Source organism: Elaeis guineensis, chromosome 3 (genome assembly GCF_000442705.2).
Source record: "Elaeis guineensis isolate ETL-2024a chromosome 3, EG11, whole genome shotgun sequence".
Taxonomy (NCBI): domain Eukaryota; kingdom Viridiplantae; phylum Streptophyta; class Magnoliopsida; order Arecales; family Arecaceae; genus Elaeis; species Elaeis guineensis.
This window is the reverse complement of record NC_025995.2, coordinates 113,873,712-113,892,849: the sequence shown is the minus strand read 5'-3', so window position 1 is coordinate 113,892,849 and position 19,138 is coordinate 113,873,712. Positions and strand designations below refer to the sequence as shown.

General features: G+C 40.8%; 1 long non-coding RNA gene across 6 annotated transcripts in view; it reads right to left on the bottom strand.

Annotated features, from left to right (window-relative positions):
* Positions 1–2,164: 2,164 nt before the first annotated feature.
* The window catches only part of LOC105040775 (uncharacterized), a 36,073-nt gene continuing 19,099 nt past the window's right edge, over positions 2,165–19,138 (bottom strand). For 2 of the 6 annotated variants that reach the window (XR_012140059.1, XR_012140064.1), the window contains exons 3-5: positions 3,470–4,034; positions 2,832–3,268; positions 2,166–2,723 (exon numbers count right to left, since the gene is read on the bottom strand). This is a non-coding gene — a long non-coding RNA (uncharacterized lncRNA). Of the gene's footprint in view, positions 2,724–2,831; positions 3,269–3,469; positions 4,035–19,138 lie in introns of all 6 variants that reach the window. The other 4 variants (XR_012140062.1, XR_012140061.1, XR_012140063.1 and 1 more) reach the window with 4 other exon arrangements.

Here is a 19,138-nt window from a genome sequence, read left to right as displayed (position 1 = left end):
CCTGAGTGATGGGCCTGAACAAAAATTGCCCAGCCCATCCTGGCCAACCAGAGATCATATATTTATATTTTGCATATTAATTATATTAACTAATTATATATTATAATGAAATAATAATATATTATATATATAATAAACTGATTAATAGTAGGGGTGGAAGGAAAGGAAATCAATCCTATTTGGGTGGGCTTGAGATTTGCTCTTCAAGATTATGCCAGGCTTGAGCAAAAATATGAGTTAATATTTGGGCCACATCTGGGCATAGGCATCGGATCTAACTTCTACTGTAGGAGCCCATTTTTGATTGTTTGAGAACTTGATCGCATCCCTCCCTCTCTCATTGCTAAAAATTTTCTCCCATCCATACTAGGCTGTACAAATCCGTTCGGACTAGGTTCCATGGTTAGGTTGAGTTCAAAAATGAGTTACATAATGACCAAGTCATGCTTGGATTCTAAAATGTCCTATAATTTATAATTGAATATATAAAATAAATAAGTGAAGAGGACAACATGCTCATTGTTTATTACATGTTCTTGCATGTTTTAGTTTCCTCTCATTTAATTGATTGATTCCATGTCTAACCTTTCATGATTCTAATTTATTATTATTTTTTTAGGATACATAGCCGACAAGTAAAGCTTTTCATGATTCTTCACACAATCACTCACATACATATATGTACGCACATATGCATGCACATACAAACAGACATACGTACACATATTTATGTCTCTATGTATATCAGAGAGAGAGGGGGGGGGGGGGGGATGGGCTTAGTTATACTCAAAAAAATCTCTACTCAAATACAAATAAATTTAAATTGGATAATAAATATTTCATATCGATGATTTGAGCTATTGAATATGATCTACTGATTTTAAATTATTTATATACTAAAAATTATATGATTTAGATATCTCTAACTTGTGCATCAGGCAATCCAAAGAAATATGTATTGTTCCATGTTATTTAAAATATCTAACTTTTTTATTATTTAGTGCATAAATTAATAACTCTAAACTATATAATTTTTAATATATAAGTAGTTTAGAGATAGTAAATATGAATCTAATCAAATTTAAATAGAACACGATCTATTCCCACTGCTGGATAAATGAAACAGAATTTTCTAGGCTACGTATACTGTTCCATGAGAGTAGACAAGATGGAGTCAAGGAATGGCATCATTACTGCAATGACTCCTCATGTGATAATCTTGAAAGAAGAAAACGGTATCTCTAGGTCATGGATGTACTTTTGATTCAAAGTTTCATGAGAATTTTAGGAACAAAAATGTCAAAAACGCTATAAACCATCCATTATCAATCACGACTCCAATCACCAGCAGATGTGAAACGTAATGATTGGCTGAGTACAAATTTGGCCTGCTGATACCACTGACCCATCATATTAGCAAAGAGTCCATGACTGTCACATCTCAGGCGAAAAATGGGCGATGATATCATTGGTAGGTGATCAATAACAGTACTCCTTTAGGAATTCTGGTAGGTAACGCTGGAACGGACAGAGTTGACAAACTATCAATAAAAGATCGTGACTTGGAAAGATAGCAGGAACTTACAACGATAGCAATGAATGCATTGTGAATATCTTCTTCAGAAAATCCTGGGTATACCCACAATGCACTTCAGCCTGGTTTTCTGAATCGCTGAGGTAAAATAAGCAATAAAGTTCTTAACAAATTATTACTTTAAAATAGCATAATACATATAGACGAAGATAAGCGACATTCACCTGCTTCGAAAATTATCGTTCCATTTTAAAAAACAAATTATCATTCCATTTTAAAAAACAAAGACCACACGAATGCATCTCTTAACAAAATTTGGATAATATGCTATCAAAATTATCGGAAGAGCATGCTTGATTGCAGAGATCTAGACTCTCAAATAAAAATGAAAATGAATGACTCTCATTCTAGCTGTTTGGTTGGAAATCCCATCTCATTTCAATTTCTGAAGAAATAAGATATCCCAATCCTCCAAAATCCAATGATTCCAATCCCAATTTTTTCCTAACATTTGAACTCATTTTGATTCCGAATCCAAACATGAACCAAACATATTGAAAGTTATGGCTATTCCAATTCCTACTCCAATCCATTTCCATTCTAACTCCTATCGCAAATCAAATGCACCTTAAGAAGAGTCAATAAGCTTTAGATAAGAATATTGCTAGTATAAAGATTTCATTGAAAAATTTAACTTTTTTATATGCTTGGTAGCTTTTCACAGATTAACTGCTACTCAACAATCATCAATCACTCCACCTGTTACTATACTGCCAATGTCTTAGGTAAAATGACCAAGATGTGTCACCAGGTCTGTTAGTAAAACGGCCAAGATGTGCCATGTCCATGTGATCGTAGGAAACCTTTCTTGCCATCCTTTGGAAGCTTAGCTTCTTCTGGTTCTTAGCCAAATCAGCCAGTTGACCCACTTAGGACCGTAATAATGTCGATACTCAATATTGACGCAAGGTGTAGCAGTTAAGAGAATGGAAGCACATGGCCAAACTTGAACAATTACTGGCATCTCCATCACATGCTGATGAATACCAGTCAGCTTGTAATAAGATGATAAGATGGTGGTCCACCAACCTGTGGCGACATAACCAGTAATCACAATCTTGACAAGAATCTTTCTGTTCCTCGTGATGGCTGGAATTGCCTACCAACCGATGAAAGCAAGGCTGAAAGTCTTAACAAGGAAACAAAAAAATCATTGTTTAGAATAATTTGACTTCAAGGTTGATAATTTGATATCTTAAAAGATGACTCAATCATAAAAATTGCATGGAACACACACCTAGACAGCTGATATTAGCTAAACCATAGAGAACCTTGCAGCGTTCCAATTGAAGTAGATATGCTCCGACATATGCATATGGTTTTGTAGTCCAAAAAAAATAATCAGCTTTCATTTAGTTCCACATCAAATAAAAGAAAAAAGTTCTTTAATTGAATTAGATCAATTAAATGGTGAATTCACCAACTTCTACAAACATTTGAACCCTGCAGAGTACCTGAAGTCCAGAAACGTGCATGTTCAATGACATCATAGGGGAAATTGAGAATCTGTTCTTCAACCCGGTGATCTCCCATAGCATGGTAATTGGCTTTGTAACCTTGAGAATCGGGCCTTATCCATCTAATCTCCTTCGGGGAGATGTGCTCTGTGGTAATTTTTCTTCCTTTTAATAAAATTGGGTGGGGCTCTTCCCTTCCTTTTCACTTCAAAACAACCTAACAGCCCACAGAGTAAATAATGAGCAGGGACTGACATCAAACATTTCACCCACAGACGTCTGCTGAACATCCGTTCAAGTCTTATTTTAATAAAAAGTCACATGTTATTCTGTGTGCCTGAGAAGTATAAATCTTAATACATAATCAATCAACAGTGCAGCTGTGAGTGAAATCAATAGCACACAATGATGGGCTCACCAGACTTCAGCAACTGGAAGAACATATCCTTTTCACTTCAAAACAACCTAACAGCCCATAGAGTAAATAATGAGCAGGGACTGACATCAAACATTTCACCCACAGACTTCTGCTGAACATCCGTTCAAGTCTTATTTTAATAAAAAGTCACATGTTATTCTGTGTGCCTGAGAAGTATAAATCTTAATACATAATCAATCAACAGTGCAGCTGTGAGTGAAATCAATAGCACACAATGATGGGCTCACCAGACTTCAGCAACTGGAAGAACATATCTCTCTATTCGATTATTGAGTCAATCCACTAGAGCTTCAAGAGATCTGGTGTACATGGCCCAATGCCGAAGATACAGTATTTTAAATAATAAATCAATTTACAAAAAAAGAGGATCATCGGAAGAATAATCATGACTTGGAGATGAACACAAAAGAGGCTGTGCTTCCTGTTAAGGACCTGCAGCTTAATATTGATTGTCCAAAACAACCGTCTAGAGAAAATGAGAACTACCTTGATTCACCATAGGAGAAGCTTTAGCGAACTTCAGTTCTGAGCGGAATAAGGCTTACTGACAACCAGCAAAAAATTAACAACATTAGCTACAGAAATATTCAACTGGATTCTACAATGGGAGCACAGAAAATCAATTATTAATATAGCAGCAAACAGACACCACGTTTCATAAGCAACCAGACACAGCTAAATTTCATTCTTCATAGTTTAATAGCTAATTCTTCATTATATCAGAGATCTTCTGGCCTTCTGCATAGACTACTAGCTAATTAATCTACATGGTAGTATATTGTTTTGGCCGTCTACTAGGCATTGTTTTCGCCCCATTAACAAAAAGATCTTCATAAGTACAGCTCATTGTGATCTTATCTTCCATTATCCACAACCTTTTTACAGAATCTCATTTTGGGACAGATTATAACATCCTGTAGGAGAATTAATACCACTTGAGTTTCCAAAATCATAGTTATACTATTTGCGAATAATAGAAACAGAATGTGCAAGAAAAATCCATTAAATCATCAAATTGAACTTCTGAGCTAGCCAAAAATATAGCTGCAACAAGGTCTACCCATATGGAAAAAGAACTCAACAGAAGATTAATCAGCAGAATATTTTAGACCAACTGTTATGGATCCATCACAACAAGAATCAACATATGGTTTCAAAAATGTCAGTGAAAAGATTCAAGAAACCCACGAATGGAGAATGCGGTTCCAAGGAGAGTTGGGGTTCGTGAGACAGGGCATCAAGAGGTAGTTTGGAATTGAGTTAGAGTTCAAATAAGTTGCCCCCTCTTAAGAAGAGACAGAACTGTAGCCATTGAAAAGAGCTCCCAACATGGGGAGTTCATCATGGCCACCGTGGGTTGGAAAAGAAGATAAGGACAAGGGAAGACAGCAAGGAGAATTGGGGATATACAGAGCTCCATCATCTTTCCTTACGTTGTTAGACACAAGATTTACCCCAACAGAAGTTACTAACAACTTTGAATTACTAACAAGTCCCTAAGTTATACATTTCATACAAATCTGGCAAAAAACCGATTTCACATTATGTCAAAAAATATCATGATAAAACTATTTATAAACCCCTAAGTTTTCCTTGTATATATCACGGAGTTAATAAATTGCTCCAAAGTCAAGAGAAGCTGCTTCCTGTATGTCTATTAAGACAAATTAACTATAAGGCCCTAAACTACCGTCTACATATCAAGTCAGTGTGTACAAAAATATGTTGACGTAAAATTATTTATAAGCTCCCAACCCAAACTCACCTGTAAGATGTAATTTACAAGCCTCATACATAACGTCTGCAGGTTTTGCTGACTTTATTTTAATATGAATATTTCGAGTTAAAACAATTTATATACAGATTCCTGCTCCATCTACAAATTTACTCACAAATCCCTAAGTTATACACTTCATATAAATTTGGCAAAGATGCCAACTGTACATTATGTCAAATGCACCATGATAAAATTATTTATAAATCCCTATATTTTCCTTAAATTAATACACATCCCTAAGTCATAAATTGCTATAAAGTCAACAGAAGCTGCTGATTTCATGTATGCCTATTAAGACAAATTAATTATAAGGCCCTAAAAAACAGTCTACATATAAATTTGGCAGGGCCAGCCAACTTCAGTTTGTACGGAACTATGTTGATGTAAAATTATTTGCAAGCTCCCACCCAAATGTACCTGTAAGACCTAAGCTCCAAGCCTCATATATAAAGTCAGCAGGCCTTGCTAAACTTTAATATGAATATGTTGAGTTCAAACTATTTATATGCAGATTCTTCATCCTTAATTACTTTAAACCCCAAGCAACAAGCATCACATAAAGTTGGCATCACTCATAGGTCCACAGTATGCCCCCAAATAACTTAAGATCCTAAGTTATAAGCTTCATATAATAGGCAGCACCTGCCAATTTTACTTTGCAGTTATGCAAGCATGTGCTTTGCACATGAAAAAATTTGAATCCAACAACTGCAAATCAAGAGATAACTTTGATAATTGATACACATAGATAGTTCACTGTATCAAATGAAGATTCTTAAGACATGTTAAGTAACACTTTTCACTTTCAGCTCCTCTGAATCACAGGAGCAAGCGTGATCTGGGCTACAATATAATTCTTAACACCAGCCAAAAGCAACATATATGTCCAGCATGACCAATACAAACTCCTATATCCATAAACGCTGCCAGTCAGAGGCTTTTCTCCTTGCTTCCACTGACCGGCAGACCCCAGTTCTCCCCTCTTAATTGGTGGTCATTGTGATGGGACCAGCAGCCTGGACCCACAGCCTGGGCCAACAACTCCTTAAGACATGCAATAAATAATTCCTTTTCAACTCCACTAAACCACAGAGACAAGTCTGATTTGGACCACAATATAAGCTAAACACCAGCCAAAAGCACCATATATGTCAAGCATACAGCTAAAATAAGCCGTTATCCCAAACTAGCTAATGTCAGCTCCATATATCCTTTTACTCCATTTCACTTGGTCTAGAGCCATACTTTCTGAGAATTGTTTCAGACATCTCTTTATTACTCCGTAATGTTCGGTCTATCTTTACCTCTCTTTCCTTTTACATATATCAAACCGCTCCTTACATCTCTTAGCCTACGTTGTACATATCCAAGCCATTTAAGTCATCCTTCTCTCAATTTGTTCTCAATTGATGCTACCTCTATCTTTTTACGAATGACTTTGTTTCTTATTCTATCCTTTCTTGTATTCCCATAGATCCATCTCAACATTCTTATTCCAGCTATACTCATGTTGTGTACATGTTTTTTAACTACCCAACATTCTTTACCATAAAGCATAGCTGGTCATATCCTTTCAATTTAGCATGTATCTTACAATCACATAATATCCCAAATTGCACTTCTCCATTTTATCCAACCTATTTTAATATTATGGATAACATTTTCTTCAATCTCCATTTCCTTTTGAATACGATTCTAAATACTAGAAATGATTACTCTTACAAACTTCATGATCCTCAATTTTCACACTCCTTTCATCTCTATTTTAATTTTGTAAAATTATATTTCGTATATTCACCATATATGTCCAGCATGACCAATGTACAACTCCTATAACCATAAATGCTACTGATTGGTGGCTTTTCTTCTCTGTTTCGCTGACCAGAAGACCCTGATTCTTCCATCATAATTGATTGTTGTAATGGGGCCAACAGCCTGGAGCCACTGCCTGGGTCAACTCCTTAAACAATCATGCAAGTTTTACCAACTTCATGGATTCGGTAATCAGGTCCAAGTAGTGGCAATTAGATTCTATCCTTGGGTTTGGGTCTAACCTACTTCATTTATCTTCAACACTCTCCTAACTTCCTCTTCTCCCATTCTCCCACCTGCCTCACCACTTTTATTTGCCTTTAGGGTTTCTACACTTTGAAGGTGATGTTGCATTACTCTTATGGCATCATTGGTAAAGATCATGGATTTAAACCTAGCAACTTTCAAAAAATTGTAGTTTGAGTAATTCATCCTTAGTTTCTTTCATGGATTTTTCACCAGATAAGTTGTTCCTTTCTTGTTGTTTCCTTTTTATAAGTTGCATTCATTTGCTCTCCCTTATTTCATTCTTGAAGGGATATTTTTCTTTTGTTGGTTTCGTGGTCCTATCTTGCACCTAAATTTCGAACCTTTTCCCTTATTTTATTCTTTTCTTTTGTTAAACATTGTTTTTTCCTTGTCACTAAACAAAAAATTTAGCAATTAACACCAGGAGATAAGGTTTTTCTTTATCAAAAAAAAAAAAAAAAGAAAGAAAACATTATTTACTATATTCATAGCCTTTCAGCTGGATGTACATATTGTTTGCTGTGATAAGAAAAGAAATTGCCATATATATATATATATATATATATATATATATTATTTATCTTCATCCATGAAGCTTCGTTAACAAACCATGCAACCAAGTACCCATCTAGATGAGGTTATGGTAATCATAAATACTTTCGGAGCCACACCCAGCCCACATGTGCCTACGGGCATTATAGCATGGGCCCTTTTAAGGCTGGCTACAAGACTCGATTGTGGTGTTTGGGATTGGACACTTCCCCTAGCAAGGACATTAGAAGTTAAATAGCATAAGTGTGAGAAACCGTGAGGATGTGTGTTTAATTCCACATTGGGTGTGCATTGAGGGGGTCGAGGGACAAAAAAACTCCAACCATGTCTACAGACAAACTTAGGTGAGTATGATGGAACAAAAAGCATCAACTCTCTGATTTTGTACGGGCAAAGAGACACTAGAAACTAGTAATACTGAAGCTGCATTCAATTGAAAACCACAGAGTTTTAATGTGCTGATGAGCAATGGCAACTAGTTTAATAGCGACATGTTAGGATTGAATGGTGTTAGTTCCTTTGGCAAAAAAAATAATAATTAAACCTTATCTCAACTAGTTGGAGTTGGCTTTACAAATCCTGATTATTCCACCTTTGATTTTGTTGACCATGAACCTTCAAATTGTCAAAAAACAATCCCAAAATAGAAGTATATATGTATTTAACAGGTGGATGAGATCAAGAATTTAACATATTGGGTGCGACCATGAAAATCATAAAAGATTGTGGAATCAGTAAGTATTCATCACTAAATATCTTATTATGAAGATAAATAGGATAAAACCTGCAAGTGAGTTTCTTGAATGAATTTTCAATTGAAAAGGTGAAAAGTTAAAAGTCAAACAATGAGTTTAAATGGCGTTTGAATAGCACTCAAAAAAAGGTATGGTAGCATTTTATGATGAAATACTGCAGTGAATCTGGTTCATGATATAAATGTTCATAACAATGCAGCATATTTGAACACCAAGTATGACAGATAAAGGCATGGCACTTATAGAGTAAAACAATGACTGATAATAAGAAATGAAGTAAAGAGGGCACAAAGCAAATATTTGTGTATGTGAACTTTAAATTCAGAATATATTACAATTTGATCTATGGGCTGCAACTTTGACGTTACTTGGTAGAAGGTGTTTCTGTGAATATGTAAAGTAGAAAGTTCACCTTTTTTCTGGAAAAGCATTATATCTGAATCCTAATATCATCTGCATAGATGGATGGTGCAGCACTGTTATATAGATGGTCTCAATGAAAAATTTGTTGATTATTATAGCATTCTATTCTGCCGCTCCTGAATGATATGCATAGAAGAACAACTTAAATGCATATTGAAGTGAAAAAAACTCTCAAGCTTTAAAAAACAAAACAACAGAAAAATAAAACTCTAGTGTCTCTTACACTTGCTCTTAATTTTTTTTTTTTTTTTGGAAGCATCATCAAGCATCAGTGCTGTTAGAAACTCGAGCAATTAGATTGTGAGTGAAGTTGTAGTCTTGAGGCATAGGGGTGACATTTTAGTAACACATGGATGAATATAGACAGCAGCTTGGTTGGAGTACTACCACATATCAATACATTAGGATTCTAAGTCACTTGAGGGGAATGATTTAATTAGAACAGACCTTGGTTGGTGTCAACCTTAACCAACCAGGGTTGCATGCATCAAAACTCTGTTTTATATGCTATCAACCATGGGAAGCTATATCCTGCTTCACCATTTCCCCCATAGATAAGCTCGACAATCCACCCACTGAGGGAATGAAAACAAATGTCTTGGATTGTAAGAGCACCGAAAGATATAGAATGCTGAACCAGAGGATCCTTCGGTTCTTCAGAGATTATGATACTAGTGAAACCGGAGAGATCCGAATTCCTACAAGCATGGGCATCACCTAATCTAATCTATTAGTTTAGACTGTCTAGGAACGGGCTCCATCCCGGTGCCACCTTGTTACTGTGTCGGTACAAGACCGGTTCGCCAAACCAAGTGTCAGTACACCCCCATACCACATTTTGGTACCGAATAGGTATGATATGGTATGCTTCGTACCATCCAATTAGGTCTGGTACGGCAAACCTTGGACTCCTCTTCAATTTTGCTTCACCATATCAAGCAAAAGCAATGCTACACAAACTTGTTCAGAGCAGCCAAAATGAACAAAGCAGCATACGCCTCACCATAAGAAGAGATAGGAAATTCAAAAAATATGGATAATGTGGAAAGCACCTTCTACTTCAAACTTAACTTCCTTCACCTTGTCAACAGAAGCAATGGCATGCAAACATGCAATTTCACAGCAGCCACTATGAACACTCATCACCACAATAAGAAGAAGATATAAGGGGCAATGTGGTAAGAAGAAGAGGAAGAAGACAAAGGAAGATTCATTGAAGAGAGCTTTCTAACTTTTTTTGGTTTACTTTTGAAGACAGCTTGATAACTTTTATTCATTTATTTGAATTAATAGATGTCACTGCGTTCAAAAGATGGAAGCAGGTTCTGAGAAGATGGATAAATGCCCCTATGTCCATTTTTTGTTGCTTTTAAAATAGGAAAAAAAATCCAACCAACCGATTTGTTTGTTTAAAGGTAAAACTAGGCAAGTGCAAGGAAATAAAAAGTACTGTTTTCTGATTTGCAGAGGTAAAGATACATGAAGAAACTAGTAATATTGAAGCTGCATACCATTTCAGAGTAACAGAGTTTAATGTGCTGATGAACAATGACAACTGGTTTGACAGCATATGTGAGGTTTCAACAAGCATTGGTTCCTTTTGCACAAAAATCATAATTATCAAACATTATCTCAACTATATGAATTGGTTTTATGAATCCTCATTATTCATTGTTCCATCTTCTTTTAATAACTACCATCAACTTTTCTTAGAACTCCACCTTATTGTCCAGAATTAGAAGCAAAATGCAGCAGGGCTTGCTAGGCTTGCACATGGCACTTGAGACATAAAATTATTAGGAGCCAAGCTGCTTTCACCCAAAACTATTTACTTCTTGAACATCCATGATATTCATGCCTAAATATCATTTTCATAAAATTTGAGTCATGCATATCGGATAAAGTTTCGAAGCACTGTCTATGGGAAAGAACAATAAAAAAAACTAGCACAAGGTAACAATAACAGATTGTATGTAAATAGACAGAGCAAGAGTTTGTTTTTTATGTAACATTACCAAGCAAAGAAGATGTACACTCGACATTTTTTTTATTATTATATAACCAAGGACATTAAAAAATCATTTCAGGAGAACAAGAAGTCGATGCATTTGTCAGAGCTTCAATTATGTCAGCATACAAAGGTGAAGACGGATGTCAACTGTCACCGGGCGGAAGAGAGTATGTGCTGGACAGCAACTGACAGGAAGAGGCAACAGGGCTAACAACACACCAATTCCCACAGTGAGCAAAGGCAAGGAAAAGGCATGGACACCAGAGCCACAATGAAGTCAATGGATGGAACCACCCGCTGGACAAACCTTCCCTTCAAATTCAGATTTTGGACCTATCTTTTCCAATTGATGGGTTCTGAACTGAAGTTCTCCACAGCAAACCATTCTCAAACTGATGGTCAGATGGAGAGGGTGAATACTCTACTGGAGGAGTATCTCAGGCACTATGTGAAGCCAGCCAAAGGAATTGGCTAAAGCTGTTAGACACTGTTCAGTTCTGCTACAATCTTCATCGGTCTTTTGCAATAGGATTCAATCCTTTTGAGTTGGCGACTGGACGACAACCTCTTATCCCTCAAGAAGTTGCCTTGCAGAAATCTGAAAAAATCTGTCCAGCAGCCTATCGGTTTGTCCGAAATCAGCAGAAAATACTGGAAAAGGTGCAAGAAAGTCTCAATAAGGCAGCGAGGAGGATGAAGAAATATGCAGATAAAGAGTGCAGGCCATTAGAATTCAGGTGTGGGGGATAAAGTTCTGCTAAAACTGACTCTTCAAATCTGAAAAAGAATCAAGGTACACCAAGGCTTGATTCCAAGGTATGATGGACCCTTTGAAGTGGTGAAGAAGGTAGAAAATGTCGCCTATCGGTTGCATCTACCGGAAAGGCTAAAAGTACACCCAACCTTTCATGTGAGTTATCTAAAGCCTTTTTATGAAAATGCAGATCCTTCAAGGATTCAGGTGCAACGAGCCCTACCAACAATAAGGCAACAATTTGACAAGGAGGTAGAAAAAGTTCTTGACCATCGGACTTTGGGACACAGCAAAAAGAATAGGACCGAGTATTTGGTCCAATGAAAAGAAGAACTAGAGAACGAGGCTAGTTGGAAGAAAAAGACTTCATTATGGCAGTTTGGAGAGGCAATCCAAACTTACTTGTCACGCCTTCCTTTGAGGACGTCGGGATCTTCGGGTGGGGGTGGTTTGTCACAATCCCATTAGCTGACTTTTGGAATGGCACGGACTGATGCCTTTACCGTGCTAATCTCAAGTGTGCAGAGGCTTGGCGGGAGCTTTGCAAGGAAAAGACATGGCTTGGTGCTTGGATGGCCAGGTCAAGTATTGGCACCAACAGATGGGTGCCAAGATGCAGCAGTGCGCGGCACCATGGCATGGCGTGCAAGGGTGCGCATGGCAGCGCACACAAAGGCACCACAGCAGGGGGCGCCGCGCGGCAAGGGGCTTTGGCGTGCAGTTGGCATGTTGGATGGGATTTTGAGTTGGTCGGTGGTTGCCTTGGTCAGTTGCTGTCCAGCAGCAGTTTGGGAGAGTTTTCAGCAGTTGACTCCCAACTCTTTGGAGTAGTTTGCCTCCAAACAGATGAGAGACGGTTCCAAGTTAGTTCCCAATGGTTGGAGGAAGTTGTCCACCGCCTATATATGTCATGCTTGCTGGCTTGTAGCAGGCAGGAGTGGGTGAGCGTGGGATATTCTGAGAGACTGTGGGCAGATCTCTATTATCCAAAATTCTGTGAAAATTAGAATAAAAGAAATCCTTGATATTTTCTCTATGTGCCTTGATATCTTATCCCCATTCCACTTGATGTGTGTATCTTATGGGGTGGGGAGTGTTGAGAGGCTAAACTAGACAGCAGTCTAGTGCCACACAAGACTTGTATTCTTGCATAAATTTTTGGACGAGAATCAACCCTGTGATAGTTTTTCACAGTCCCATTAGCTGACTTTTGGGATGGCACGGGCTGATGCCTTTGCCGTGCCAATCCCAAGTGTGCAGAGACTTGGCGGGAGCTTTGCAAGAAAAAGACATGGCCTGATGCTCGGATGGTCAGGCCAAGTATTGGCACTAGCAGACGGGTGCCAAGATGCAGCAGCACGCTGTTATGACCCTTTTTGCCTTGCATTTTGCTTGGCAATAGCCTCTGACACAGTCTTGTACATACTTTGTAACTAGATAGCATGAACAACTGCCGCCACATCATTTTTTCTTATTTTGGGTGGGTTTTGGGGTGTTTTCATCATGTCGGGGCTTCCAAAGGCAAGCCATGAAAATGCAATGCTGCTCGATCATTTGAAAACCCAGAGTGGGATTTGGATGGATGCCCTACTTATATAGTGTTGGGAGGGTAGATGAGAACAATCCAGTGGGCTGATTTCCTTATGAATTCTTGTGGTGTCCATTGTTGCCTCCTCTGCCTCCTGAGCCCCTAGTTATAGTCTGAGTAGCGGTTGTATAGACTTGTATTTCTTTGATTTCATTAATGAAAATACTGTTCTTACAGTGCCATATCTGAGCGTGTTGCCTTGTCTTTTCTTGTATCTTGTGTGTGTCTTGTTTGGTGCGTATCGACTGGCTCCTTTATGTAAGTAACATCAGGGCGCCGCACAGATTTGATCTACCAGGAGGCAAAGTCTGTGATAAAGTGGTATCAGAGCAGGCACGATCAAGGACACCTGTTCAACACAGATGGGATGAAAGAATGGTAGAGAGGCAAGCGGGATGACGCAAGAGGCAACGGTTGCCGCCTCGACCCTAGTGGAAGGACAGGCTGACATTGAGAAACCGCGAAGCCATAGAGAGCAGATCTCTATGATGGAGATCCATTTGGCCCAGATTGAGGAGAGCTTGGTGCCTTTATTCTCACTGGGGGATCGTCTGACCAGCTTAGAGTTGAATCAAGAGCAGCTTGTCAAGACGGTGGACAACCTTAGCGATAACACGCAGGAGTCTATCCGACACGTACGAGAGCAATTCAATGACCTGGCTGCTAGAGTTGCAGTCCTGACCCGAGCAATTAGTGCCATACCAACTCCAACCACTGGTGATGGTGGGCCAGGCCGAATGCGAGCGCCAGAGCCTTGAAGTAATGGTGGAGCTCGTGATGCAAAGGAGTTAGAGAACTTGTTGTTTGACATCGAGCAGTACTTTCGGATGGTGCGGCCTGACTCAGAAGACATCAAAATCATCTTGACTACAATGTACTTAATTAGGGATGCCAAATTATGGTAGCGGACTCAGTATGAAGACATCCAAGCAGGATGGTGTACCATTACCAGCTAGGAGGATTTGAAGAGGGAGATTAAGGCACAATTTTAGCCAAAGAATGTGGAGTTCATTGCCCAACGAAACTTAAGGCATCTCCAACAAACTGGGACTGTTCAGGATATGTCAAGCAGTTCTCTGCACTGATGTTGGACATTCGGGACATGTCTGAAAAAGACAAGTTGTTCTACTTCTGGGAGGGCTTGAAGCCATGGGCCCAGCAGGAGTTACAGAGGAGGGGTGTCGCAGACTTAGCATCTGCTCAGGCCGCAGTCGAGCGCCTAATGGATTACCTCCCCTCTGACCACCAAAGGAAGAGGCCCACTCCGAACACCCCCAAGAATCACAAGCTATCAAAGGGTAAGGCTGTGATGAATGAGAAGAAGAAAGACTCCAAGATAAAGGGGCTGGAGATAGCAAGGGCCCCGAAGTCTAGGTGTTTTCTATGTGGAGGGCCACACATGGTGAAGAACTGTCCCCAGAAACAAGCTCTCAATGCATTACAGATCAGTGTGCAGAAGAGTCCAACCAACCATGATGACAACAGCAGCGATGATGAGGAGCAGGTTGAGGGCCCTCGCATGGGTGCCCTTAGGTTGCTGAATGCCATCAAGGGTCAAGTGGGGGAGCAGTCCAAGCCATCCAAGCAGCAGCAGCCACACCAGACTCACCAGCAATCCAGTTGGCAGACCAGTGAGCTCATGTATGTGCAAGTGGAGCTCAATGGTCATGTGACTCGAGTGATGGTGGACACGGGGGCAACCCACAACTTCATTGCCGATCGTGAAGCTATCCGTCTTGGGTTGAAGTGGGAGAGGGACTTCAGTCGAATGAAGGCGGTGAACTCTGAAGCACGGCCCATTGTTGGGCTTGCAAGGGATGTGACTATTCGGGTTGGAACTTGGAGTGGAAAGGCCAATTTCATGATCGTACCCTTAGATGACTTTCAAGTTATCTTGGGTATGGATTTTCTTCAAGCTGCTAGAGTGGTGCCAATGCCCTTTCTAGATGCTTTGTGCATGATGGGAGATGAGTCTCCCTGCGTTGTCTCTGTTGCTCGACAAACTCAAGAAAGAATGCATCAAATCTCTTCTCTTCATCTAAAGAGGGGAACAAAGAAGGGAGAACTAACATATGTGGCTGCCTTGAAGCTGGAAATGGAACCAAAGGACATGGGTCTTTTCCCTCCTAGGGTCTTGAAGGTCCTACAGGAGTTTAAGGATGTGATGCCCCCTGAGTTGCTTAAGACTTTACCGTTCAGGCGGGCGGTGGACCACAAGATCGAATTGGAGCCTGGAGCAAAATGTCCAGCTCGTCCACCCTATTGAATGGCCCCATCGAAGCTAGCAAAACTTCGAAAACAACTAGATGAGCTGTTGAAGGGAGGGCTCATCCGTAGCTCAAAGGCCCCTTTTGGAGCTCCAGTTCTCTTCCAAAAGAAACAAGATGGGAGCCTTCGATTGTGTGTCAATTATCGGATCCTGAACAAAGTCACTGTGAAGAACAAGTATCCAATCCCTTTAATTGCGGACTTGTTCGATCAACTTGGTGGAGCTTGATATTTTTCCAAGTTGGATCTTCGATCTGGATACTGGCAAGTCTGGATTGCAGAAGAGGTAAACGCAAGACCACTTGTGTGACAAGGTATGGAGCATTTGAATTCCTGATGATGCCCTTCGGATTAACTAATGCCCCAATCATATTTTGCACATTGATAAACCAACTATTCCATAACTATCTCGACAAGTTCGTGGTGGTATACATAGATGATATTGTCGTGTATAGTCGGACACTAGAGGAACATGTGGAACACTTGCGGACTATCCTCAGGATCTCGCGGGAGAACTCTCTCTATGTGAAGAAGGAAAAATGTTACTTTGCCCAGGAAGAAATTCTATTCTTGGGCCATCGTGTCGGGGGTGGTCTGATATGCATGGACCAAGACAAAGTTCGTGCCATCCAGGAGTGGCAGGCGCCTACCAAGATGATGGAGCTATGATCTTTCTTAGGGCTTGTCAACTACTACAGACGATTTATTGCAGGTAATTCCCGTCGTGCCGCACCCTTGACAGAGTTATTATGGAAGGATCAATCGTGGGATTGGTCCTCAAGGTGTCAAGAGGCTTTTGAGGACTTGAAAGCTGTAGTGATGGAGGAGCCAGTGTTGCGGTTGCCGGATCATACATTGCCATTCGAAGTCCACACTAATGCCTCAGATTATGCTATTGGAGGGGTCCTAATTCAAGAGGGGGCCATCCGGTAGCTTTTGAAAGTCGAAAGTTAAACGACACCGAGAGGCGATACACTATCCATAAGAAAGAGATGACAGCAATGGTCCACTGTCTACGAGTATGGAGGCATTATCTCCTTAGGTCACGATTTGTTGTTCAGACAAACAATGTGGCCCTTAGCTACTTTCAAATGCAGAAGAAGCTATCTCCCAAACAAGCCCACTGAAAAGACTTTTTGGTAGAGTTTGACATGGCCTTGGAGTATAAACCAGGACTTATGAATCAAGTGGCTGATGCCTTAAGTCGTAAGGCTGAGCACGTTGCTTTGAAGGTGGATGAGCAAAGTCGAGTCAACCAGGTGCAAGCAACCCTTCTACCAAAGATTCGAGAAGGATTACTGAAGGATCCTACAGCTATCATCCTAAAGCAGCTCATTGAAGAAGGGAAGACACGACGGTTTTGGTCCGAGGATGGACTTATCTTAACAAAAGGGTGTCGAGTGTATGTTCCTCGAGTGGGCAATCTTAGAAGAGAGCTATTGCAAGAATGTCATGACACTCTTTAGGCCGGCCACCCAGGAATGCACCGAACCTTTGCCCTCTTGGAGCGGGCATACTACTGGCCAAAGATGGGGGAGGATGTGGTAGAATATATCCGGATGTGTCTCATTTGCCAGCAAGATAAGATAGAGCGGTATAAACCTGGTGGCCTTCTTGAACCCCTACTTATACCTGAACGGCCTTGGGAGAGCGTCTCAATGGACTTCATCTCGAGTTTGCCAAGAGTAGGAGATTTTGGATCGATCCTTGTGGTGGTGGATCGTTTATCCAAATATGGTGTCTTTATCCCAGAACCCCTACATTGCTCAGCAGAAGAGGCGGCTTGACTTTTCTTGAAGCATGTGCTGAAGTATTGGGGCATCCCTCGACACAGTCAATGATAGAGATTCCAGGTTCCTAGGATAATTTTGGACCGGGCTCTTCAAACTCCTTGGTTTCAAGCTATACTTTTCCACCAGCCTTCACCCCCAGACTGATGGCCAAACTGAAAGAATAAATGCTCTCCTCGAGCAATACTTGTGACACTTTGTGAGTGCCAACCAAAAGGATTGGGTGAAGTTGCTCGACATAGTCCAATTCTCTTACAACTTGCAGCGGAGCTCTGCGTTGGGTAAGAGCCCCTTCGAAATCATCACTGGTCAGCAACCCTCCACTCCTCATACAGTGGTTGTGGGGTATACAGGAAACAGTCTGTCTGCATATCATCTGGTCAAGGAGTGGCATCGCAATACGGAGATTGCACGAGCATACCTTGAGAAGGCTGCTAAGAAGATGAAGAAGTGGGCCGATAAAAGAAGGAGACCCTTGGACTTCAAGCAAGGCGACATGGTGTTGGTCAAGCTCCAACCAGCTCAACTCCGGTTCTTTCGCAAGTGCATAAAGGATTGGTTCGCAAGTATGAAGGTCCATTCCCTATCATTGGAAGGGTAGGAAATATATCCTACCAGGTGCAACTTCTCGCATGGTTCAAGGTGCATCCTGTATTCCATGGAAGTTGCCTCAAGCCATACCATACCGACCATATAGATCCCACGAGGAACATGTCAAGACGTCCAACCCCTACTTCTACCTCCTTGGAGAGACGGGTCGACATCATTCTGGCGAATAGAGTTCAAGTTGGAGCGAAGAAGATCCAATACTTGGTGAAGTGGAGAAGACTTCTTGAGTCAGAAGCCAGCTGGGAACCGGAGGATTCGCTATGGCACGAGGATCGAGTTGAAGCATACAGAAGAAGCACATCGACGAGGACGTCGACCTGATCAAGTGGGGGAGTCTGTCAGGGCCTTTTTTGCCTTGCATTTTGCTTGACAATAGCCTCTGACACAGTCTTGTACATACTTTGTAACTAGATAGCATGAACAACCGCCGCTATACCATTTTTCCTTATTTTGGATGGATTTTGGGGTGTTTTCATCGTGTCTGGGCTTCCAAAGGCGAGCCATGAAAATGCAATGCTGCTCGATCATTTGGAATCCCCAGGATGGGATTTGGATGGATGCCCTACTTATATAGTGTTGGGAGGGTGGGCGAGAACAATCTAGTGGGCTGATTTCCTTACGAATTCTTGCGGTGTCCATTGTTGCCTCCCCTGCCTCCTGAGCCCCTAGTTATAGTCTGAGTAGCAGTTGTATAGGCTTGTACTCCTTTGATTTCATTAATGAAAATACTGTTCTTACAGTGCCATATCTAAGCGTGTTGCCTTGTCATTTCTTGTATCTTGTGCGCATCTTGCTTGGTGCGTATCGACTGGCTCCTTTGTGCAGGTAACATCGGGGCGCCGCACGAATTTGATCTACCAGGAGGCGAAGTCCGGACAGCGCTGCACCATGGCATGGCGTGTGCAAGGGTGCGCATGGCAATGCACGCAAAGGCGCTGCGGCAGGGCGCGTCGCGCAGCAGGGTGCGCACGGCAAGCACTGCACCCGCGCAACAGCACGCGCGCGCGGCAACAACACATGCACACAACAGGGGTGCGGCAGCAGTGCACGCAGCCCGCAC